This window comes from Octopus sinensis, linkage group LG12 (genome assembly GCF_006345805.1).
Source record: "Octopus sinensis linkage group LG12, ASM634580v1, whole genome shotgun sequence".
NCBI classification, from domain to species: Eukaryota; Metazoa; Mollusca; class Cephalopoda; order Octopoda; family Octopodidae; genus Octopus; species Octopus sinensis.
Genome location: NC_043008.1, coordinates 46,674,398 through 46,701,656, shown reverse-complemented (window position 1 = coordinate 46,701,656; position 27,259 = coordinate 46,674,398). Strand labels below are relative to the sequence as shown.

Here is a 27,259-nt window from a genome sequence, read left to right as displayed (position 1 = left end):
CCAACACCGTTGAGTGTTCAACGATATATGAAGCTGTTGCTGAACAAAAAAGGAGTCATAACATCGTTAAGTTTAGCTCGTAAACCTTGCATAAACCACACAACGTATTTGAAATGGCCTCATGTTACTCTTCTATCAACAGCCCTTTGGTTTCAGTCAATAGGCTGCGGTCATACTGGGGCAGCACCGTATTGGAGAATTTTAATGAAACGAATTCACCCCTGTACTTACTTTATCCACCTCTTTAGCCGGACCGTTAGCTTACAGGAACATAACCAAACCAACACTAGTTCCCAAGCGGCGTGAAAGTAGGCACAAAAGTCCGCGTAAACACACGTAATAGAAATGAAAGCATCTCATTAGTACTCTATTAGTATAATGGTTTCAACATTTGGCAGCAGGTCAGCGATTTCGGGGAAGGGGCTGAGTCAGTTACCTTGAACCTAGTGCTGAACTGGTACTTGTTTTATCGACCTCGAAACGATAAAATGCAAGTCGACTACGGCGGAAACGGAACTCAGAATGTAAAGAGTCACGGATTACCGCTAATCAGTTTAACCCATTCGCTGACCATTCTACCAGCTCAACCCCCTTACTCTAGGTAGTCATAGACCGATGTCTAATGTCCTCCACGGTTTAAGAGAAGTGATTTTTTTATAAAGATTTTCGTTTAATATAAACACACATATGAGGTTTATGCATTAAGTTACTTGATATTAGGCTTGGGTTTCTCTCGTTATTCACATGTGTAGAAGCAGAACTAACAATGAGCGCTAACAATTAGTACTTAGATGGGAAGTAAAACAATTAACGCCTACCCGAACTTTTATGAAGATTCGTTTGAAAATAAAAAAAAACAAACAAACGTAAAATTAACAAGGCGCAGGTGTGTCTGTATAGTAAACAGTTTGCTTCTCAACTTTATGGTTCCGTGTTCAATTCTACTGTATGAGATCTTTGGCAGGTGTCTCCTATTATAGGCTCGGATCTGGTACGCGGTAACTGTAAGAGGTATGTCGTATATGAGAACGTGTGTGTGTGTATGTGTGTGTGTGTGCGTGTGTGTGTGTGTGTGTGTGTGTGTGTGTGTGTGTGTGTGTGTGTGCGTGTATGCTTTCACGTCTATCTTCTCAATCGCTTGAGAACTCGTGTTAAATTCTTTACGTTGCCAGTATGCAGGAGTTCGATAAAGTTAGCGCTGGGGTTGATTCGTTCAAGTAAAGTTTTTCAAGGCAACGCCCCCACCATGGCCGCAGTCTATTGACTGATACAAATAAAAAAATAAAAATAATAGATAGGTGGATTATATTTGTATCCGAATTATGTTAGAAAGACAAAACCAGATTCACGTTTTCGTGCGCGAAGATAATGTCATATTACATTTCCGTGAAATAAAAAGAATTTTTACAATAACCCTAATTTCAGTAGAAAATATCACCGTTTATGGTATATTCCACGTCCTTTCTCTCTTTATTTCTCCAACCGTGTCAAATATTTTCAAATCTATACGGCAGGAGGAAATAAGCAAATATTTGCGTTAAAATACTTCTTTATTAATTACAGAATTCAAACCACAATACAGTATTTCTTGTAAGAAATCATATAGAATATGACGTCTGTTCAGTTATTCAGTTAATTAATTATCTAATTAAAAGAAATTATGATACGCATTAATCCCAACTTTCAGATATATTTAAATATATAATCAATACTGATATTTTACATTTTATTTCAACGAATCAGATTTCTTGTAATTTAATTAAGATAACGTTGTAAGGACGTATAAATATTTGATGAAATCATGAAAGCAGAACAGTAACAATAAACGTCTTGTGCAAAACAGCAAGTGCTTAATCCGGTTTTGTCTTCCTTTTAGGATGTGTCAGGAATAATACACATAATTACCAACAGTATCTTTGACGATTCGGCCAGCCCATTCTCTAATCGTACGGTTTTCAAAAACCTGTGAGTATTCAGTTTCCTATTATTTGTTGCGCAAAAGGCTTCGTCAGAGTTCGTATGTTGATAACTGGAATACATTTGCAACTAAAACAATAGGGACGAGTGTGAATGTGTAAGTACTATACATTGAAGATACTTGAATAGTATAAATTTTTACTTTCTGTGGACGGCAACTGGACCAAAACAGTATTTACAATGGTTTAATGAGAGAAGCCAAAGGATACTATTTAACTCATTAATTTCGTTGGCCGTTGAAAGAGATGAAAGCAAACAAATTGCCGGAAAATATCAGGAGACGAATTTAGTTCCTGCCATGCCACAATGCACAGGAACACGCACACACACACATATATATATATATATATACGCACATATAGATTGATGCCTAGATAGACGTGCATGTGTTTGTATCCATATAAAAAGAAACATGTATATAGACATCTACGTAGATACATATGAGCGTGAAGGTGTGTCTGTTTGTCAATGTTGTGTACAATAACGGAGAAAGTTATACAGCTTAAAATTTATCGCACTTGAAAGGAATACATCATTTTTTCCTGACAAAATAGTTAGACAGATATTTTTCTAAACGCTTCGGATTTCTGTTATTGAAGATTGAAGACCAAGTGAAAATAACTTAGGACAATCGGGTGTTTCGTATATTCACTTCTGAAGGAAATCAGAAATATCGGAAGCAAATATACAAAGTATTGATATACAATCATGTATACTCAATGCCACAGAGTTAGATTATCAAAATCAAAATAATTGCTTAGTTTATTGTACCAATGAATATCAAATTTAGCTGTCTAAATGTAACCCGTATAATGTATTTTAATACCAATGGTGGACAAAATCGTTTCTCATCGGAAACACACACTCGATCTCTATACCAATTCTATAAAAAAGATCGAACGAGTAAAATTCTTCTCAGCACTCATTTTGTGTTGCAAAAGAGAATGAAGATGAGGTATAATAATCTATAAAACGCTATGATTTTCATCGTTGTAAATAAGTTTAATTAATATAATAGCAATAGAGAAAACTCTACTGACGCCAATAATACTGGGAAATATTCTGGAAAAACACTTTTTGTTGTCTTGTTTTTTTTTTCCTTTTTTACCATTAGTCCTACCAAATTTTGTGGTGTTCGGTTCAGAAATAATCTCAAATATTTTCTGTCAAGTTCAGTTCGTTTGATAAATTGGGATATCTTTTTCTTTTAGTAAAAAATGTAAATTTTGCCGTTAAATGCAATACTGAAATAATAAAATAACACAAAGGAAATAGTAATTTTTATAGTTTAACAAATATATTACTCAAAATATTTAATTACACATCTTAGGATACATATTTCTGTCCAATTGAGGTTTCAGCTTCTCAAAGCTTAGCTGCTTTGTGTTAATGACTAGCATCACGACGGTCACATCGCTGGGGCCAGCAGTGGTCAGTTAGTTATCGTGTTTGTGTTTCACCTGTCTTGATACCTTGTCTCCATTTTCTAGATACCTTGGTGAAATCTTTCTCCTAGCTCATCACTTACTGTACCATTATTTTACGGAAAGTAATACAAATGGCTCTGCAGGAAATACACCCTTATACGAACGTTGCAACGCAGTGATTGAACACTGCTTTACAGGGTCTGCACAAGTTCTTCATAATTTGATTACTTCCTGTTACTCAGGAAATCAGACACAACTACAGCAAAAGTATTCCGTCATTCTTTTTCAACGCGAGACATGGTCTCCACAAACTGCTCGCCCTGCAATGGCCAACGAATCTGTAGACAGTCAAACGCACCACCTTCATTTCCGCACAAGAAATTTTCTGTTTAAGGATTTGAAACAGTCACTGTTTAATTGTTTTAATAAATGCCTTACACACTAAATGCGATGCTCAGGCTTTGTGTTGATCACCCAGTTTCATGCCAAAATAAGTAAGGTACGTTTTCCTCACAGCATCTAGGTAGAGTGTATCATCTACAATATATAGCAGAACATATCAGAGTGATGTTGTTTTGATTTGCTACAATTACAACTAGCTATGGTCCTGAAATACAACACATATATTCAAACCAGCTGTCACCTGGAAAAAGCATTTTTCAAAATTATCAACAGTTATAAAGTAAGATAATGTAGATTTGTTATAGAAATGAGCATTCTATGATAGAATTTAGCGATTCTGGATACGCCTAAGTTTATGGCATTCTAAAATTGGGGCTGTTACAGATGGGTCTGCGGACCATCTTACGAGGGAGAGTCTATAGAGGCCCTGAGAGCAATGAAATGGTCCTCACATAAAAATCTAAACTCTCGCATTTATTATTCGGAAGCGAATTATACTCACTTTTAAACGTTTATATGAAAGATCCAAATAAACAGTGAAATAACAAGCATAAATTCACTTTCATATCTCCTTACCTCTGTAATTCTTTCCAGAACATTTATAAGCATAATGGAAACAACTAAAAGACCTTGAAAAATGTCTGAACACAGTAAGTAAATATCAAAATAAATGTACAGTAAACTAATTAAAGTAAAACAATATAAAACTGGGAAAAGAAAAGGAAAGTATTAGTGGAAAAAGTATTTAAGAAAAGCAGAAATGGAAAGAACTGTGGATTTAATTTGGAAATGGAAACAAAAGATTTTAAATATCGAAAGTTCCAAAAGATTGTAATCTAACTGTACTTAGAACGGCCCTCGAACATTATATTTGCTATAATCCAAACATAGATTTATAAATGCTATTATAATCATGGGAAAATTTAGGATGGTGGACACAAATTCTTAAAAAGAGGAAGTAAAGTGAGTTTTAAAGATAGATTAGAAAGTATAAAGTGAGGCATCCCGCAGTGAATGGCTGCTGAAAACAATGAAATATAGGATTTCAGCGCCTATGATTGATATATTTCCACTTATACTGGAATTGTACATTTAAAGATTTTATTATTGCTGATAACGGATCTTTTCAAATTTGTGGCCAGGACCCCAGATCTTTCTAGTTAACTAAATAATTTGAAACTTTGTGTACTCATAGAGTGGAAATAGTTTATTCGCCAGTTGGAACTAGTTTATTTGAGAAAAATCTATTTTATGACTTTAATCGTAGATTAAAACTGCGAATTTTAACCAATGAGATTGCTTGTTTTCATATCTAAAACGTTACTGCGATCTGTTAGTGTGACGTTGAAAGCAGTTTTGTGACGTAGTTGAAGACGGCTTATAAGCACGTCTGCTATTTCTAAAAAGCTTTGTGTGTGGTAAAGTAATTTTTTTACTTTACCATATTTTTATAAATTATATCGGAGAATCCATATTTTTATAACATATATCGGAGAATCCATGTGATTTTTCGTTGTTTTTCTCTTATACGTATGTGAATTATTTCTGAGTATGCATTGTCTGGGAGACTTTTTCTTGCAGTTGAGAAATTTTTGGCTGCTATTTCTAAAAAGCTCGGTGTGTGGTTAAGTAATTTTTTTACTTTACCATATTTTTGTAAATTAATATATATATATATATATATATATATATATATATATATATATATAATATATATATATAATTTTTTACTCGGTGTATGTGTATATGTATGTCTGCATGTGTGTGTATGTATGTGTGTGTGTGTGTGTAAGTATGTGTAAAAAATTACATTGAATCGGCCATACATACATACATACATACACATACACAGATACATACACACATACATTCAGGCATATACACATACACCGAGTAAAAAATTTCAGTTATCTCTCTCTTTCACACATTACTCTCTCTGTCTCTTCACACACACTAACAGAAGCACTTCACTTACACAACATACTGTCTCCCACACCCCATCAAACACACACACACATGTACATCAATGCTTCCCCTAGACGGTAACTTCAAAGACAAACTTTTGTTATTAGAAGGTGGCTGACTATAGCTTGTTTACATTTAAGATGTTTAATACGTCACGAAATTGGTGGTCGAGACGGAGTAAATAAAATAAAGCCGAATGGCGGAATATCATTGGTTAAAATTCTAATTATTAAACAACGTTAAACTTAGAAGTTACAATTCCGTTTTCATTCTGGTTTACAATTAAGTTTACTTTTGACACATTCTACCAGTATACGAAGTTTCAAATTGTTTGGTTCAACACCTACATTATGAGGATGTAATTCGTCGTCTGAGTGATTGGTCCGAATGGCGTAAACCAACGACTGACCATGGTATTCTGTGACATGGGAAAGAGAGAAAAAACGAAGCAGGTGTAGTGGTGGTATATATATCACTAGTGGAAGAGCGCACTTCTCACTTGGGTGGTGTCCACCACAACACCTCTCCACTTGAGAGTTTTCTTTCTTTCACACATTATTACCAGTCTACATTATTACCGGTAGCCCTGCATCACAGCGACTTGACTAATGTTCTTCAAACGGATTTATATCATTTTTCACTGTACACATTTCAATGTGTGTGGTTCAGTTCCTTCATCAACAGAATTTATTTTTCACTGAGTGAGTACGAATACTCATCGCCACTCTTATGTCTCGCATTATGAGGACGTGTTTCGTTGTCTGTGTCACTGGTCCGAACGGCGATTGACCAAGCTTGCTGTGTCACTCCGCTATTTATCAGTAGTGGAACATCCCACTTCTCACTGAGTTTGTCCGCCACAACAATTATTTGATATGGATTAAGGAATAGGTAATACTCACACTTGCATGATTACACACACAAACACACACATATACAAGCAATATTATAATACTGATTTCATATTTAGGCAGACGGCCACCAGTTTGGGGGAAGGATCCAAAACGATTAAATCGACCGAGGCGCTCTACCGGTACTTATTTTGTCGACCGCAAAATGAAAACAGGCAAAACCAACGTCAAAGTCGGCGGAATTTGAACTCAGAGAGTAGAGACGGACGGAATGGTGGCAGGGATTTTGATCAATGCGCTAACGCTTCTACCAGCTCGCCGACCGGCAAGATTATAATATTAATATGTAAGAGAGAGAGAAAGAGAGAGTTAGAAAGTGAGCATGCATGTATACATATGTATGTGGATGTATATGCGTGTATAAATATATATCTATATATATGTGTGTGTGCGTGTGTATATGTATGTATACATATGCGCACATGTATACGTACGTGTGTGCGCGCACACATATAAGCCATTATACCTTCTTTCCTCCTCTCTGATTCCTACCTATCACACTAACCTATACAATCACATACGTCTATTTATAGAAATTAGACATCCTTGTATTCTTCCTTCCACTTTAAAATTTACTACTAAAATTACAACTCACTTTGGTGACACCACACCCATACCTTTTCTCTATCCATCCCTTAATGCAGCTCTATCATATCACCTCTGCTCACATAACTTACACTTATTCATTCCTTACTTTCTCATCTCCTCCTATCCCTCCCCACTTATCTGCCATCCTCCCCTCTGCCAGCTCGCCGCCTTAGATATATATATATTGTTAGATAGTTAGATAGATTGATGGGTAGATAGATAGATAGAGAGACAGACAGACAGATTCTTTGGATTTTCATCGATTGACTATGCTACTACCTAAGTCGTGTGGGCTATTGGAAATATAAACTCAGAACGCAAAAAATTGGAATAAATACCACAAAACATCAGGTCTGACTTTTAAGCCGCTTCATGATATACTGTCAATCAATCACCTGTTATTAATGATACGTTCCTGAGTCCGGGATGAGATGGCTTCTTTGAACTTGAATATTTGGAAGGAATACAGTGAGGCATTCTATCCGACGCTTTCAAGATTCTAACAATTCGTTGCAAATAACCACATATATTATGAGTATAAACTTATACAGGTGTGTGTCTGTGTGTAGAAGGGTGCCTATGTGTGTGCACATAGGGGGTGTCAGTGCGTGTGTACATATTGGGTGCCAGTGTGTGTTTGTGTGTGTGCATGTGCGTATGTGCACGCTTTGCGTATGTGCGCATAAAGAATAAGATAGGAAGGATAAAAGTTAAAAATGCTGTATCATTTTAACGTTTTAATGGAGAAAGAACGGCTTTAACGTTTTGGAGTGTAGTCATTCACCAAACGAACAAAAACGGACAGCGCATGAAAAGGGCAAAAGGGTGAGAAAGACACTCCAGTAAAGTAAAAGTTTGAAACCGGTGGTATTCTGTGATATGGGAAAGAGAGAAAAAACGAAGCACGTGTAGTGGTGGTATACATACATAACGTATCATTATATGTATATATATGTATATATTACAATATATCTGTGTTTGAAGACGAGATGACGAAAATGGCGTATGCTTGTGTGTCACCGTGTCATACGTGCATCGATTTTCAAGTATAGAAGTAGGTTGAAGAGTATTGATCTGTGTGTGAATGTTGTGTGGGTAGCATGAGCAGGTATGTGACGAACTGCGGGTGCAGGCGTGTGAGAATATATTTATTGATGAAGTGCATGGAATAGTAAGAGCAATTTCATATATATATATATATATATATATATATATATATATATATATATATATACACGTATAACCCTTTGGTTTGTATCAGTGCTTGCGCAAGTGCGTGTGAACAGTTACGGAGTCAGAACATTTGCTGCGTTGGTCACAGCTGTCGTCTATGCATTTTTCAGTCTGTGATATTTAAAATAGTTTTCATGAAGCCAGAGTTGGTGACATTTGCGTCTGTAGCTTCTATATTGCTTTTTTTCTTGGTGCCTGATATCTATTTTCGTCGACATATGCAAATATTCCATAAACCAGAAATATATTAATCGGAAAAACGGAGAGTTTGAAGTATAATTGATACATACTATGAGAATTATTTTTCTAGATTCGATGTCTGATATCAGAATTAAATTCTATCTGACAAGATGTATCATATTTTGTCGAGGGTTGGCAGATTTCTGGGCAACAATCAATTATGTGTAAGTAAAATGTTTACAATGGAATCATATATATATATAAATACGGTGTACGTTTAAACACATAAGAGGCATCCAACATAAGACTCCTTCGTCGGAATTCTAAACAAAACTGTCCGACGAACGGCAACGTGCAACTCTGAGTAACATCTTCTGTGATATATTTGCTCTATTATTATTATTACTCTACCTCTGGTATTCGAGTACTATTCTTTCTACCTTGCTTCGCATTAATGAGCTTACTCTGGTATATATATATATATATATATATATATATATATGTGTGTGTGTGTGTGTGTGTGTGTGTATGCATGTATGTAAATGTATATATACACACACTCACACACACGCACACACACATAAATATATATATATATATGTATGTATGTATTTGTATGAAAGGTACAGTTATTGAAGAAGAGGGGCTCAGGTGCCTGTAAAACTACTAATTGGCCCTTATGGGAGTGATAACAAATATTTCAAGATTTACTAATTGCATAAAGATAATCTAACACCAGTGGAACACCAGCAGGACATTCAACTTTTAAAGCGGAACGGAATTGGTGAGAACCGTTAGTTGGAAATGTTTTGATTCTACAACGTATATGTTTTTTAAGAATGTTTTATAAATTCGGGGAAAATCTGTGGGAATCACACTTATATAATATAGCTCACGGTCACACACGTCCGCGTACATATACATATATACATGTGTGTGTGTATGTTTCTGTGTGTGTGTGTGTGTGTGTGTGTCAGTGCGCGTGCATAAATGATTATTTACAGTGCGCGTGCATAAATGATTATTTACATCTACTTGGGAGGTGTACCCCTATATATGTTATTATGCACATCTGTGTATCTGAATGTATGAACTGGTGCATGCATCAGACAGGTATATTTAACGTCTATTCTGCTGGATGAATGCAAATGTGTTGAAACTGTGCTTAACAGGTTATTCAACACTTGTCTGTCACTGGATATATATATATATATGTATGCATACATACATACATATATATACATATATATATATATAATATATATATATATATATATATATATATATATATATATATATATATATATATATATGTGTGTGTGTGTGTGTGTGTGTGTGTGTGTGTGTATTAGAAGAAATGAGGTACTCAGAAAATCGGATGGTTTATATTTACAGATATTTATTTGTATATTACATTTTTTATACATCATATAACTTAGATCATGTATTAGCGCTTTCTTCCATTCTAGTGGGATTTTCAAATCAAACTAAGTTCCTGTGTAAACAGTTTTGACCATTTTATAGTGGTATTGAGTTTGTAGTGGTGGGGAAGAATATAAGACAGTACAAGAGGGTGATGGATGGGGAGAAAGTGAGAGAGAGAGCATGTGTGTGTATATGTGTGCGTGCGTGTGCGTGCGTGCGTGTGTGTGTGTGCTTTTGTATGTGGAATGATGCTAAAGAAAAAGTGGGGAAGGGAGAGGAAAGAAGAAAATAATTTTATTTGCTCTGCTGGACAGCATACTTACTCCAAGAACTTGTGGAAGAAGAATTTCAGTTTTGACCATTTCATAGCGTTATTGAGTGAATGTGGGCGGGGAGGTAGACCATAAATTATATTTCTTTTATCATTGTGTGTGTGTGTGTTTAATGAGGGATGGTCAAATGGTGTTTTGGTTTTAGAGAGAAAGAATTCTTTTTATTATTGTTATGTGGAGGTGTGTGTGTGCGTGCGTGTGGGTGTCTGTGAGTTTGGAGAAGGGAAGAAAGGAGAAGAGGAAAAAAAAGGAAGGAGAAATAATTGTGTTGATATTTATACCACTATATATATATATATATATATATATATATATATTAAGGTATGTAGAAAAATACAACATGGACAAGAACGTATAACTCATAGAAGACGATACAATAAACATGGACAGGACATTCGAACCCCTCAGTCTTCAGTCAAGAACCGGATCATCGTAGTAATTTCGGCTGATTAATCTTGAGATTACTAGATCACGGCCAGCCCTCCAAGAAAAACTAAGCAACGAGCATTAGAAAAACTAAGCTGGAAGCGTAGATTTCCTGGAAGGAGGATCGAATGCATACGAACACCAGGACAGCAAAAGGGACAGATATAAAAAAAAAAAAAAAAAAAACAATAATGGAATACAGAAACATGAAATACAGAAGCATTAACGGTGAAAACAACAAGTGTCTTACGACTGATAACAAGCAAACAAATTTTTTCTCTGGCGCATTGGAAAAAGCCTTTATAGCGGCGGACGAAAAACAACGATGTTAACACGACGAGGGTCAGGAGCTGAAAGGCAGATTTCGGCCAACAGTCACGTGACAGAGAAGAGGGAAAAGAAAAGAAAGAGAAGCAAAGGAAGAGAGAGAGAGAAGGGGGACAAAACGCAACAAAGAGAGAGAAGAGAGAGAAAGAAGGAATCAGAGAGGAGAAGGGATGGGTGTCGAAGAATGACCTGTGAGTGCAGAGCGAGACAAAGAAATAGGAGGGTAGTGGAAGACTAGACCAAAGGATCAGAGGAAAGAGAAGATGAATAGAGAGAAAAGAGAGAGAGAGGGGGACAGATCAAGTAAAAATGAGAGAGAGAGAGAGACAAACAGAGAGTCGTACCAATTATTAAGAATATGTGTTCACATTAATGATAAGGGGGGTACGGGGCGCCTGGAATATATGTTAAGGTATGTAGAAAAATACAACATGGACAAGAAAGAATCCTTCACAGCCTGGCTTAACGACAAAGACTCCTAAGCCAAGTACGACCGCCTCAAGAACATCAGAGGAAAGGTGCAGAATGAGCTGCGACAGATGAAAGAAAAATGGTGGGGAAACAAGACTGCAGAACTACAGCAGTATGCAGACGAGCACAACCCCAAGAAGTTCTTTGCCGGCCTGAAAGACATGTATGGCCCCACGCTAAATGCAATGGTATCTGTGTGCTCTGCCGATGGAACCCTGCTTACTGAGAAGAGCAACATCATACAGCACTGGAGTGAACACTTCAGTCAGCTGCTAAACAGAACTTCCCATATTGACATGCAGGCCATCCAAGGCATGCCATAGTGCCCACTCCTGGTGTCGCTTGATGCCCCCCAAAAACTGGCAGAAATCCAGAAGGCCATGAAGCAGCTACATGTGGGGAAAGCACCTGGTCCTAACGGAATATCCTCAGAGATCTTCAAAGAGGGAGGTGAAGCTGTTACGAGCAATCTGACTGAGCTTATACAGCATTTCTAGGACGATGGTTTAGTGCCGCAGGACTTCAAGGATGCCAACATCGTGCATCTGTACAAGAACAAGTGTGGAAGAGCTTCATGTGACAACCGCAGAGGTATCTCATTGCTGAGCATCGCAGGAAAGATCATGGTCCGAGTTTTTCTGAACCGCATCACACACCACCTGCTGGACGACGTGGTCGCGGTTAGTGAGTTTGGATTTAGGAATAACAGGGGGACAATAGACATGCTCTTTGCAGTACGGCAGCTACAAGAGAAGTGCCGAGAACAAAACCAGAACCTCTACACCCTCTTCGTGAGCCAGGCAAAAGCTTTTGACACTATCAGCCGTGAGGGCCTGTGGGATATCTTGTCCAAGCTGGGCTGCCCACCAAAGCTTGTCAGTCATATCACGATAGCATGATGGCTCGTGGAAAACTGAGATGTCTCTGATCCATTCCCGGTTTCCAATGGTGTGAAGCAAGGACGCGTGAAGGCTCTCACACTCTTCAGCCTCATGTTTACCACCATGCTCTTCCGCACCCTGTCAAAGTCTGATGCTGGTGTCACTATTCGCTACAGATGTGACGGCCAATTCTTTGACCTCAGACGTATGAAGGCAAAAACCAAAGTCCTGGACGCCCTAGTGAGATACTTCCTGTTTGCAGACAATTGTGCGCTTGCGGCATTGAATGAACCAGACCTGCAAGAACTTGCTGCCTCTTCTCTCGCAGAAGCAGCAAAAGCCTTCGGACTGACCATTAGCCTGCGAAAAACCGAAGTGATGATTCAGCTTACACCTGGTCTGACACCTCATGAGCCTCAGATTGAGATTGAGGGCACAACTCTGAATAACGTGGAGAGCTTTACATACCTGGGAAGCTGCCTGTCCTCAAACTGTAGCATGGCCAAAGATATCTCCATAAGGCTTGAAAAAGCAGGGGCTTCATTTGGCGGAATTTGGACACGTTTGTGGGCTGAACGAGGCATCAGATTTCCATCAAGCTGGCAGTGTATAGGGTAGTGGTCATCAACTCTTTGCTCTACGGCTGTGGGACGTGGACGCTGTACAGGAGGCGAATGCGAATACTTGACTATTTCCACACCCGCTGCTTGCGACGAATCATGGGAATTTCCTGGGAGGACAGAATCTCCAATATTGAGGTGCTTCGCAGAGCCGAAGCCCTCATCATGAAGGCCCAGCTCCGGTGGGTCGGACATGTGGTCCAAATGGACGACACGCGTCTACCAAAGATGATTTCCTCTCTGAGCTGGCTTCTGGAGCAAGAAACCCTGGAAGACCATTGAGGCGATACAAAGACAGCCTGAAAACTACCCTTGAAGCCTGCGGCATTTCAGCCTGAGGCTGGGAATCGCTTGCCTCTACCGCGGTGCATGGAATCCAGCTGTCCAAAAGGGTGTTAGTCTGTTTGGGGAAAAGCGCCTCAAGAGCCAGGACCAAAAGCGACAAGCCCCGAAAGAGAGGCTACCCAACCCTACTTCTGTTGTTGCATGCCCAACCTGTGGCCGCGTCTACGCGTCCGCCTTTGGGTTCCGCTCCCACCTCCGTCGTCACTAACGTCATTGTCGAACCCCGACAGACTTCCATTACATAAATCATTACTGCTATGGCGTCCTGTACTCTAAAATGTTCGAACGTCTGCATTGTTTTAAAATATTGTGTTGATATAAAACATTGATTTACTTTTCTTCCGCTCATAAATTTTAAGGAAAGTTACATTTATTTCTTTGTCAAAGTTTACACTGTAAAATTGCGTAGTCTTGTCTTCAGCGTCGAAACTTTGAAAATGTACAATTGGCAGCATTTGTCAGAAATCGTACATTTTCCCGATTGTCTCCATTCATTTCGACGTCCGAGGTTAAGACGAATATTATTCGCTTTCTTATAATCTAGTTAAACAAAAGCATGATTTGAACAGTTACATTACTTTCCGATACGGTCTTCTTGATTTTCAATCCACTTTTCTCAGCGGTTCATAAAAATTGTTTATTCTATCGGAGGAGATGTGTTTTGGTCGGTCGTGCAGCCAATTATGCACCGCTTCCTGCACATTATCGCTCACAGAAAATCGATGGCTTGATAAAAGATGTCTGAGAGGTTGAAGGGGGTGAGAATGGAATGTATCCAGAGCCTTCTAGCAACTCTAGATACAATTTCTCAATAGTATGGACGGCTGTACGTGAGCGCACGAAGTAACCTTTCCTTTAACACGAGGCCTCGGTTTCTGGAACAAATTGCTGGTGTCAGTATATTGATCAGCCTTTCTCTGACTTCAGACTGCGTTTGCAGGTTGCGTTCTAGTAATGGCTCCCTTGCTTTCCCCAAAATGGTTAGCATATATGTTTTCTGCGGCAAGTTGAATCTTGAATTCCTTTTTCGCCGGCGATTCCGGGTGTTTCTACCTTTCTTTTTGGATTCAAATTCAAAGTAACTGATTCATATCTCATCTCGTGTGACCATTCTCTCCAAAAATGCTCCGCCTTCATCTTTATGGCGGTCGAGTAAGTGTTTACAGTCTCTATATGATGGCATTGATGCGCTTCAGTAAGCAAGCTCTCTTGGCTTACCGAAGCGCACAGACTTTCCAAAAGAAAAGTTTGTGGATATGTGCAGAATCGTAACGATTAAGCAGAAAACAAATCCCCTCATCGGAGCCATCTCTCAAGCTTCTTGAATGTTCGCATCAGTGGTCGACGTTGATGCTGTCCTGTTCCGTCTTCATGCTTCACGCTTCAGTGGTCAACGTTTAAAATTCTCGATCCTCCGAGACACATATCTACATGACAGTGTCCTGCGCCCGCATTGCACGGAAGCCTGTGATAAATTTGTGCCCCCCCCCCTGGACCTCAGACCCGAGAACTCATATCACTGGTTTCTCGTCTAACCTGATGCATACGCCAGCGTAGCAGCCATGTTAACCCTGTAACGCATGGATGAATATTAGAGTGATCAAAGTGTAACATATGTTACTTAATCAAACGAGCGCCACCTATGCTAACACCGATGACAGGGCAGCATATTTAAAGAACACTTTAGCCTAAGAGCAGATAACTTCTTAATTCTCCAACTATTTACATAGGGGCTGCGTTTGTTTTACGTAGGAAATTTCACTTGTGACGGATATTATTGGTACAGCATGATTTGGAGCTACTATTAATGGAGTCGTTGATAAGGTTTGTGTGTGTATATATATTCTGTATGTTGCATGTCTCGTTTTGCTGTTTTTATCGTTGTTCGAAAAAAAGTTCGCTTTCTATATTTTTGTTTTCGTTTCTCATTATGTTCAAGGATGTTTTGATATCCTATAACCATTTATATATATATATATATATATATATATATTATATATATATATAATATATATATATATATATATATATATATATTATATATATATAAGCTTATATAATACCATTATTATTATTTATCGAATTGTATAAATCGAGGCTACTTAACTTCTTATCACAAACCACCACAGTAACAGCACAGGAAAGTTTGTTTCGAAAAGCAACACTATTAACTAATTATAGTTCTTAAATCTGAGGGAAAGCAGCGTAAAGGACAGCACGCTTGTCGCGAAAACAAGAATGTGTGGGTCCGAGTCCCACGCGTACAAGAAAACCTAGTTTTTCTCTGTCAAGGGCTTATATGCCCCATTATTACACTATTTTATTTCGTAATTTCGCGGTGATCGCTTATAAGCTTTAAGCTTATAAACTACTATTATTATTATTTACAGACTTGTAAAAATCGATGCTGCTTGACAAATACCATCTCCGTAAATAACGTGTGTGTGTGTATGCATATATTTATATCTATGTATATGTATATATATATATATATATATATATATATATAATATATATATATACACACATATATAGATATATATTCACATGTATTTATGTGTGTGCTTGGGTGGATGTACACATGTATTCATGTTTCAATCTGCTACGTACATATTGGCAGCAGTAACAAAATCCACCAAGCTCTTCAGTGGACGGAAATTTTCAAATAAATAATCATCAGAAACACATCTTTTTGAGAATCTGTCAGGAAATTATGTGAAATAGAAAATATATAAATATATATAGATATATGTATTCATTATGAGATATAAAATCAACAAAGTGATGAACGGAACTGTTGGTTTTGAATGGCTAAGAATGGATGCACACAGCATACATAAACTCACGCACATGGATGCATACACGCGCACACACATGGATGAATACAAACACACACACACACACACACATATATATATATATATTATGTACACGGGCGTGACAGTGTGATAAGACGTTTTCTTCGCAGCCACACAGCCCCCGGGATCAGCCTACTGTGAGCAGCTTTAACCAGGCATTTTCTCCTACAACCTCGGGCCGAACAAAATTTTGTTAACTAGATTTGGTATACGGATCATGAACGAAGTACCGCATAAATATATATATATATATATATATATATATATATATATATATATATATATATATATATATGTTTGTTTTTTTATGTGTATGTGTGTGTGTATGTGTGTGTGTATGTGTCTGCGCGCGTGCACGCGTGTGTATGTCTCAAGTGATGGATTCAAGTGTTTCGTTTATTTACGAGTCGATTTCTTAATTTCAGCGGAGTATAAATACCCATTATGATGATGCTTAAATCATAATAATTATAATAATAATAATAATAATAATAATAATAATAATAATAATAATTCAGTTCAATTAAAAAAAGTATGTGTAAGCGAAAAACTTTCTCTGCGCGCAGGCTAGTTTCCATTGCTTTTCCTGTCTCTGGTAACATTTCCGTGCAATATTCACGTGATATACATTAATGTTTGATATTGAGGAAATAATATTTGCAACATTATAAAAAATAAGTGGATTGAAATCAATATAACATTAGTCATTGTTTCGAGCTTGTTGGAAAAATATCTTTCGACGATGGCATGGAATTTTGTTGGACACTGAATAATTACTCATAGCGATCAATTAAATATAAGCAGTGCAAGATATACTAGATTTTAACCGAGAGCCGTTTCAATTCTGAAACATAGAAGAAAGTATATTACACAACTGCCTTTCAAGTAATATTTGTGAAATATCACAATGTTTAGGGCCTCTTTGTGGACATTGTTCATTCAGCCAGATTTATATGCACATTGGATTAAAAGAAAAAAACTTTCTTATATTTATGATATACAAAAATTTTATAAGACGCGAAAATAACAGTTTTTTCGTCGCTTCGTCTCCAAGGTGTGTAAATCAATTCGAAACACTTTGCCAGACAATTAAACTTGCTTGTTTTTACCAGAAGGAACTCGCTGAGAAATTTCTCAGCTTCGTCCCGTTCCACGTTTACAAGCAACGTCTAAATATCATGCACATTGTATTTTTCATTTAGGATACCGCCAAATGTTTTGCGTACGCACACATAATCACATACCCACGCGCATACACACACACACAGATACACACACAAACAAATACACACACACATTTATCTTCGATCGTATACTTGTTTCAGTCGTTAGAGTGTGGCCATACTGGGGCACGGCCTTAACGAATTTCTATTTGAATGAATCGACCTCAGGATGTATTTTTTAAAGCCTGGCACTTCTTTTATCGACCTATTTTGTCGATGCGCTAGGCTAGAGGGACGTAAACCAACCAATGCAGATTGACCATCGGCATACTCTCTCTCTGTCTCTCTCTCTCTCACACACACACACACCACACACACACCACACACACACACACACACACACGCGCACGCACACACACACACACACACACACACTTTACGGTGCTAATCATTTCAACACCGAGATCTAAGGAATGTATTTCAGCAATAAAGATGTGAGGTTATTTGTGTTTAGAATGCCAGAATTAAATTAGGCGCTAATGAATTTGAAATTTACAGAGATGATAATTATGTTCAGTGTGTGCGTGCATGTGTGTGTGTGTGTGTGTGTGAGTGTGCGCGTATGTGTGTGTTCCACATTCTATTTAATTACGCTTCAAATCCAATCCTATTTGTGTTGTGTTTCGACACCCACAAATATTTATAAACAGCTACATTCTCATAGTTACAACTAGAATTATACACAAATTCACTTTAAAATGAAACATTATTAATTGTCGAGATAAAAATACCAACCCAGTCCCTATAAGGTAGTATTGTTTTAGAATGAGGTTTGCAAAACCTGAGCTGGTGCATCGTATAGTGAGTTCAATAATTTCATTATACTAATGCATTATTGAATTGTTGTAAAAATAGCATATATCCTGCTTTCTAATTCAATTTCCAAAACACACGTTCAGTAAACATGCTTTTAACTTAATCAAGATAATGCTAAAATGAAGAATAAACCGTATACCAAGGCAGAATCATTGGTGACAAAAATACTATGCTTTGCATTTAACGTTTAAAACGGTTTATGTCCGAAAACTATAGTGTTCTTCGAGATCACTTGTATTCCTCTTTCACAATGTCTCAGTTGTAGTATGTGTAAGTGCAGGTAAAATAATCGAATATTCATCAAGTATACTGTACGAAATTTCGCAGCATATTTATTAAAAATACATCTCAATATTGAAATATGATTGATGTTATCAATACGAAAGTTGGAGACTATCCAACAACATGAATGAAAAAGATATATATATATATATATATATATATATATATAGGTTGTTACTATACATATACATTATATATCTGCCATGTCAAAATCTGATTATTCTTTGAAGTGCAGTCGTGATGGGGGTATCGTTTTCACCAATTTAATTGATCATAGCAAACCCCTTTCAGTTTCACCTAGTTATTCCGTTCAAACTCACAGATTAACAGCAAATCAATTACTAGGTGCGGATAACTAACTGAGAATGATTTAAATATCACAGGATTGGGTCGTTCTCCGTTCTACTTCTATCGATATGGACTGAAAGACACACGCAAATACACAAGCATACACACACACAAACAAATGCAAGTATTTACTTATGAATTATATAGGAAAGTATTATTCTCTGAATAATAATGGTATACAGCCATATCAATGGCATAAAGCTGTAATGCTTTCAGCGATATTAACTTTAAGACAGCCTTTCCTTTTATGACACTCATTCTAAAAGCTTTTTCTAAACAATCAGGATCGTCCTGTGAACATTTCCAATTTTTTATTCTTCGCTACACTTGCTCAACTTTCTAAAGTCTGCAATCTCCCTCGTTTCAGTAGGTGAGGAAACAAAAACAGGAGGGCATCTAGATATTAAGATCTAACCAACAAAGATTACTTGGAACTAAGTTCAAATTTTACAAAGCATGCTTGATGATAAATTCCGATGCTATCGTGTTGCAAATTTACTCAGGGGTAATTGAAAATTGAAGGCATGGAGAATATTGTTCTTTTTCTAAACATGTAATAAATTTAAACTAACATTGTACATATATACACATATATCAGTCTGCCAATCTGTTTATCTCTCTACCTCCCTCCATCTCATATATATATATATATATATATATATCGTTAGCCACTACACACATTTTTTCTCTCCTTGTTTTTTCTGTGTCCCTTTCTGTAGAAGAGCGTAGGCTTGAAACGTAAAATACTTTTTCTATTCCTGAGCGTTATACTAATACATATGTTTGTTTTGTACACCATCAGTCTTCGTTTTTGGTTTTTTCATAACTCTCCCTATATATATATATATATCTATATATATATATATATATATATATATATATATATATATATATATATATAATATATATATGGAAAAGTAAGTTAAGATAGGAACGCTAAAATAATTTTATGAAAGACATGTCAGTACCAGTTTCAGTCATTGAGACTTTTTTCATTTGTAAGGAAAACAAATAAATTTTGGAAAAATATAAACAAGAAAAGTTTTTTTTAAATAATATTTGCAGTGTGAAATACAAGTGGCATTTTGCTTGTTTCTGCTTGTCTCTGTCTCTCTTGTTTATTCTTGTGGGTTCAAGGTCGTTGTGAATTCTATATATATACAAAGAATACACATTCACGCTCCTATGTATTCGTGTGTGTGTGTGAGTGTAATAAACTACATATGCTGCGTAATCTCACAATTACGATAACGAAAATAAACATAGTACCATCTATGAGATACTTAAGCATGAATAAAAAAAGGAAAATCTAATGAGGCCATCAATTTTTTCCTACTTACGGATAAGATATGCTTTTTGATGTTTTGTTTTGATAATAAAAGAAATTTTTTAATGAAATAGATGCGAAACAGATAATGTCTAGCTATTTTCTTTCACCGTCAACTATCACAAAATATATTCCTACACAAGCACCTCTGTAGAAACACACACACACACACACACACACACACACACACACACACACACACACACACATACACACACACACATTACCCCAACTCAATGCAGTGTGTTCTGAGAATTGTGTCTGCGGTGCTATTATACAACTTTAAATCGTTGGTGCCTTACAAGAGATAAACTACGCTATTTTTGTGGACAGTGTACAGATTTCAATGTTGGCAATAATACAATTGGTGCGAGTTAATGAAGAAGATACGATGCATAAAACACAATATAAATTTTACGTGATATTCATTTCTCAGCTGTTTATCAAACACACTTAGAATGACAAAATATTTATGTATATATATCACCTGGATAATATATCTGGCACTTGCGAGACAGTGAATTGTATAAATTCTTAGCCTTTCACACAACATCTGCAGTCCTGCCATTCTTTTGAAATTCTATTGCAATATAATACGCGCCTGTGTCTGCGAGTGTGTATATATATATATATATATAGCCTTCGTCTTTTGTTTTTATTATTTTTTTTTTGTAAACTCTCCCTATATATATATATATATATATATATATATATATAAAATGTTACTCCTCAAAAAGAAAAAGAGCTATAAATTATAGGCTGTATCGGATTGGATTAGTCTCCTTGGATAGAAAATCCAGATTTTACCCGCACAACACAAACTCAAAATATTCTACCAACATGACACACCCGCAAACTAATCGTACAAAAGTGTCTCTTCGTTCAAGAAGTAAAATTTAATTATATTTATAAGGAACTGGGAAGCGTCGAGAAATGCGTAAATAAGCCATTTAATGATATATTTCAAATCAAAATAGAAAATTGATACACACACATCCATATATGTATTTATATAGATTTATAAATATATGTGTGTACACAAAAGTACGTGTATAGATGAATATATATATGTATATATATTGATATAGATATGTGTGTGTGTCTGTGTTTATGCGTGCATGTATCGGTAATCTAAAATTCTGAAGACCATATTAATAATTAGGTATCGAGAGATATTACATGCGTTGATTGTGTTAACACGAAAATTCTTTTGTTTTTGATTTGAATAATGGTAAAAACTTTTCTTGTAGCCGTTAAAGGTGCACTTCATTGAGATCACATCGATACCTCAGTATCTGCAGGCAATTTCTGTCTGATATATCCAGGATGTTTGGAACATTATTGACCGTTTAATCGATATGTTGAAATGTAGCGTTACCGATACTTATCAGAAAACACTTGTTTTGTTCTAAGAACTTTACATTTACAAGAAATTGCAACAGCACCTGTTTGTAAGAAAGTAGCCAAAATATCGGCAGCAACTCACCCTTATCGGTTCCCTACATTCATGCAAAATCCGTAGAGATATAATAATATTCGTCGAGGTGCATTCAATAAGTTTGATAATAGGAACCCGGATTCCATGTAACGGTCATATCTCCCAACAGTGTCCAGATGTGTTTACTGTATTCAATATAGTAAATACAAATAGCTGATACACAATGATAAACATCAGTGATTGCATATATACGCATTACCATATAGAAGTAAACTTTCATATATCTCATGCATTCCCTGAATACTTAAGAAATACAAACATCATTGCATACATATTTATATGCCGTAGTCTGTGTGTGTGTGTGTGTGTGTGTGTGTGTGTGTGTGTGTGTGTGTTGTGTGTGTGTGTGTGTGTGCCTATGCATTGCATAAGGTGGTTGTAGGAATATAACATGCATCGCAACTCCCGCTTTTATTTCTTCCGGCCATCAGCCTAAATAAACTTAGCTATATATTTGCACATTATACAAGCATATGCGTGCAAACGCAAGGAAATAAATATATACATATATTTATAAGACATAATATATAGTATAATATAAAAAGATGCGCAGAAACACACATACTTGCTCACACATACACATGTTGCTTATTCCCATGATATTAAAAGAATAGCTGTGGTTCTTTCGATGATGGCTTTCGATGGTAACATTTATTACACAACCAGTCTGCAAACACAATAGTGTGAATAGGCAAATATATCCACTCTGCTACATGTTATAGTGTCCTTTACCATTCAATGGAAGTTTTTCTTGTTATTGAAAGGTAGGAAATTTTGTCTTGTGTTGATGAAAAAACGAGGTTTCTTTTCCTTCGGGAAATAGAAAACCCATTACGTACGAAATTATTTTCGTAAGCTGAAATTTTTCAAATAGTGACGGAAGGAGACGAAAGACTTTTGAAAGTTTGAACGTAGCTCCAAAACCACCGGGCACCTTTGCAAATCTGTTAAGTTTTGACTAACCAGGGAAGACAGTTACTGAGTTCATTAATGTACCATCCTTTATGGATTAATTCAACCTATGAAAGTAAATATCTATTAAATCTTAGATTATTTCTTTGCTTTGTGAATCGAGAAGTGTATTTTCTGAGTCAATTCATAAATAAATATGTTACAAAAATTAAAACAAATATGTTTTTTTTTTAAATATATTTCCGGGATTCATTTAGAGCCATTTGTCTCACATTAGCCACTAACATTTCTTTTAGTATCAAACAACATAGGTTCGAACGGGAAAAGTACTAGTATAAATGCTATTTTAATGCAGTTGTAATTTGATGGAGGTATAAAGTGTTCAGCCTGTTTGTTCTTGAGATGTCTCGTGTCTATTCTGGTTGTGAAAGCAGTGACGCTTTGAAACAACTGTAACTCATTTTCACGCTGCTTTAAAACAAATGTTTTATCATATATATTGTAAATAGTTAGATGCATACGTATTTCATAACCATTTAAAGGAATCCTTGCTCCGTTCAACGCATATTTGAACTATAATTCGGATTATACGGCATAATATTTCACTTGCATTTTACGGCTTGATGTCTGCTACTGTTCTTCGTTAGACATTGGACACTCTGTCTTTTAAGAATGGTAGTAATAATAATAAAGTTCAAATTTCACCTTACAAAATGAAGACTGCTGAAAATTACCCAACTCAATAAATATATGCACTTCAGATATATTACTATATTTTTTAGAATGATCTTAATATGCTAATATTTACATTTAGCTTTAATACACGGATATTATCTATCAACGTCCATATTGTCTGTTCTATCTCAGAAATTACTTACACTTTAAATCATATCTAGTGTGGACGTTCATTCACAATTATTTAATATCTTCCTTCCTTGCACTATTCTTTGCTTGGTTTGTCATAATTTGCAAGATCAATATGCCTCCATTGCCATTAAATTCCGATCGTTATTCTGCTTAGAGCTCTTTTAATGTTCCTTTCATCCATCCTCAAAGTCATGGCATACCGTTGAACAAGTAAATTTAGAGATGTGTGGGAATAATTCTTTTGGAGGCTCCTTCAGTAATTCAGTTGGATGAAGCATGAGAAATGAGAAACACTTTCAATTTCAGATAGCTTAGATTCTAAATAAAAGACTAAAGTGCAAAGAAGCGCCCACTCACACAAATTGGTATTTATAAATTAAAACCTCCTCTCCCATAATTAATATTATTAGCAGTAACATTAAGTATATAAAGTTACTTCAGTATTGCATCACATAATACAATATGTTTGTTAGATTAAGCGTGCATTATGCGCCGTTGTTCAATTATAATACCATACATCTTTATTTAAATATCAGCATAGACGTGGGATATTATATTAAGCAATCAGTAACGCAAACTAAATCTGGGTATCATTTTCTGATAATGCAATTGCAAATATTCTTTCACTGCCATCATTAATTGACTAGCAAACATCCAATGATGTGGTTCTTCTTTAAATTGTCCATGGTAATCTTATCAAGCTATCTAACAGCACAATTCGGAGTAAAATACTGCAATTTCATTAGTTTCTATGTTATTACTGAATGAAACATCGCATTTGTTTACGCTTACTTCACACATTTCCTGCGAATACTTCATAGAAATCCATCACCACACTGCGAACAATTAATAAAATAGACTGTGGCAGGATAGGATGTAAGAGAATGGACTAAATACGTGAAAATTCTTAATAGAGAATTCTAAAGTTAGACCTATGCAAACCATTGTAGTTATTTTTATCGAGTAACTCGTCACCTTAATCATTATCGATGTAGAAATAAAGAAAGAGTTCGTTGCTGTGGCTTGGTTTTATTTATTGCCAGCCATGTTGCTTCTCTTCAACTGTCGTTCAGAACTGTATATTTGAATAAATGATCATTTCAATCATATCTTATTTCACATTCCTTCTCTTTCCGCACTGTGTATGGTTTATATGGGCAGCAGATTTGTTTGTGTGTGTATTGATGTATAAATGTGTACATCAATATGTATATATTTATATACGTACGTATGTATGTGTTTGCACGTTTGTATATGCTTCTGTGTAAAGTATTGTTGCTATGTTTCCTCGAATGTTTGTCATTTCTTTCAAGAACTTGATACCAGAATCTAAATTCATAATGTTCAGGAAATGTAGGATTATTAAAAGGACGGCGAAAACAACGATATCTCTTTCTTCTGTTTTATGTTTATTCATCGATGTAAGAGTTTGTTTTACTTCAGACTTTGATGCAAACGATGGCTAGTTTCTGTAAAAGAAGACGTGTTTTTAACAACCTTCTTGACAACGTGTACATCGTGAAAGGAAATTATAATAGAAAAATTAGATATTTAATTATTTAACTTTCTGTTAGCTTAATAAAAATAGTATTCACCAGGCACCTACATATGTTGACATTTCGAGGTAAAAGCGAGTATATATTACCAAGAGAAACCTATCGTAAGTTCGGGTTTATTCCGGATGTGTTCAAAATATTTTTCTTATAAATCACGCATATCAACACGCATTTATAAGAATTATAAATGCGTGCTGATAAGGATTTTACACTTAATACTGTTCCATAAATAATTAGAAGCATAATTATCTAATAATTATTTAGCATTATTATTATTAAACATCACACAAAACCAATTTTCCATTGATAAACCAGACAACGTTACGCTCGATTCTACGTTTTATTGTACTTGATCTCAAAGGTTCTAGCAATTATACTCCGTCTTTGAACATAACATATCACTTATTTTTCTGATCAGTTCCGTTACTAATTAACAATATGTATGCAAACTGCTATCTCTTTTTATTCCGTTTCGTCCACTTGGGTTCTATATTTATTTAAGCTATTCCAAAATATCCATAGGACCACCACTTATTAAACGGATGCATCCATTTACCTTTTAAACAGTCTCCATATCACCTGCAATTAAAAGCATCTTCATAGGATAAGTTTATTAATATATAGGGTTTGATGTTTGATGTCCTGTTATAATTGAAGAGTTCAAATGGAATATTTTATTCCTTTAACGTATATATTAATACTTAATATAAATGTACCTTTAATATATATTTAACTATTTGAAGGTATATGCTAATGAGGAATAAGTTGTACACGAAACGCAATTTATTACCGAGAATCCATCCTGCATGCATTTGTTTTACCTAGCATCTTAAATACCGCGTGACCTCCTCCAGTTATTGATTCTTTTCATTTGTATTGCCATTTCAGGATGTCTCCCTTATAAGACTCTTCAAAAAAGGCATTCTCTGAAGATTCCTCGAGTATTTGTACAAGGTTACACAATTTAACAAAGTAAGTATTCCATTTCTTATTCTATTCATCTTAGTCTTAAGTGATAAAAATGACCCTCTGCCTTCCTTCTGTCCTGTTGGTTTGCAAATGATTGCCGTGTGTCAGGCGTTTTCTATAATCATGTCTAGACACGGTGTAACAATGTTACCGCACCAGGAATTCAAGGAACTGCAAAGAAGGAAATATTTATGGTTATTGTCCAACTGATTTAATTAAGTCCTTACTAATGCTAAGTTAATACCTAGTGGTTCTTAGGACAGATAAAATAGGTGCTGGTTGTGTGGTGATTTAAGCGTGAAACTAATCTAATTGCTATTCTTTTCTATGCAAGGCATATTTGTTTTTATAATCTGCTATATACATTTCTGTATAAACTAACTTTTAGCTGATACAAGATTGTTGTTCATAAGAAAATATATCAAAGAATTTAACTTGAGAGATAGTTTTGAAAACCTCATCCTTCTTCGTTGAATTTCAGCAGAGCGAGTATAGAGATGATTCCTCAGTAAAATTGACTTTGAGAAATATTTTATTATTTGTATCTTCAAATCCTCATAAAATATGCAATAACATTTCCAAGGTAAATTATTTTTCAAAGAGATGTGATATAGATTTCCATTTTCCCATGTGAAACGATTGTATCGCTCTTTAGAATTATCTTTCTCAAAATGGTTGTCATCAAAGCAAATAATATTGAATTTGTTTTATAAGATACAAATAAAATGATAGCAATGTTCTTTCTTCACATTCCTTAGTACAATGTCAGCTATAAGTAATCCTTAGAGAAACGGTTTTATCAGTTTGTCTTGGAGTGCAAATGTCAGTCGAACACAAAGTAGTGGTGGATTGTGTCAAAGGATTGTTAATTCTTGTCCATTCTTAAATCGTTTCCACAGCTAGAATTTTATCATATAAGAGGAAATACATCCAGTCGAGTTACTTTTGATTAGGCACATTTGTTTCTGTTGAACGTTCAGGGAATTTCAATGGAATAACGGAAGTGGAGTCTGCAGTACATCTAAGCGTGACTTCCTGATATAACCTGTAAAATGTGCAAAAGAAAATTAACATGAAACAATGTGTCAACTAT

The 27,259-nt window shown here is 35.7% G+C and overlaps 1 protein-coding gene across 5 annotated transcripts in view; it reads left to right on the top strand.

Annotated features, from left to right (window-relative positions):
• The window catches only part of LOC115218067 (protein trapped in endoderm-1-like), a 415,031-nt gene that overhangs the window by 328,137 nt on the left and 59,635 nt on the right, over nucleotides 1–27,259 (top strand). For 3 of the 5 annotated variants that reach the window (XM_036507893.1, XM_036507894.1, XM_036507892.1), the window contains 2 exons: nucleotides 1,877–1,965; nucleotides 26,086–26,168. The gene's annotated coding sequence lies outside the window, so the exon portion shown is untranslated. Of the gene's footprint in view, nucleotides 1–1,876; nucleotides 1,966–15,226; nucleotides 15,335–26,085; nucleotides 26,169–27,259 lie in introns of those variants that run through there. The other 2 variants (XM_036507896.1, XM_036507895.1) reach the window with 2 other exon arrangements.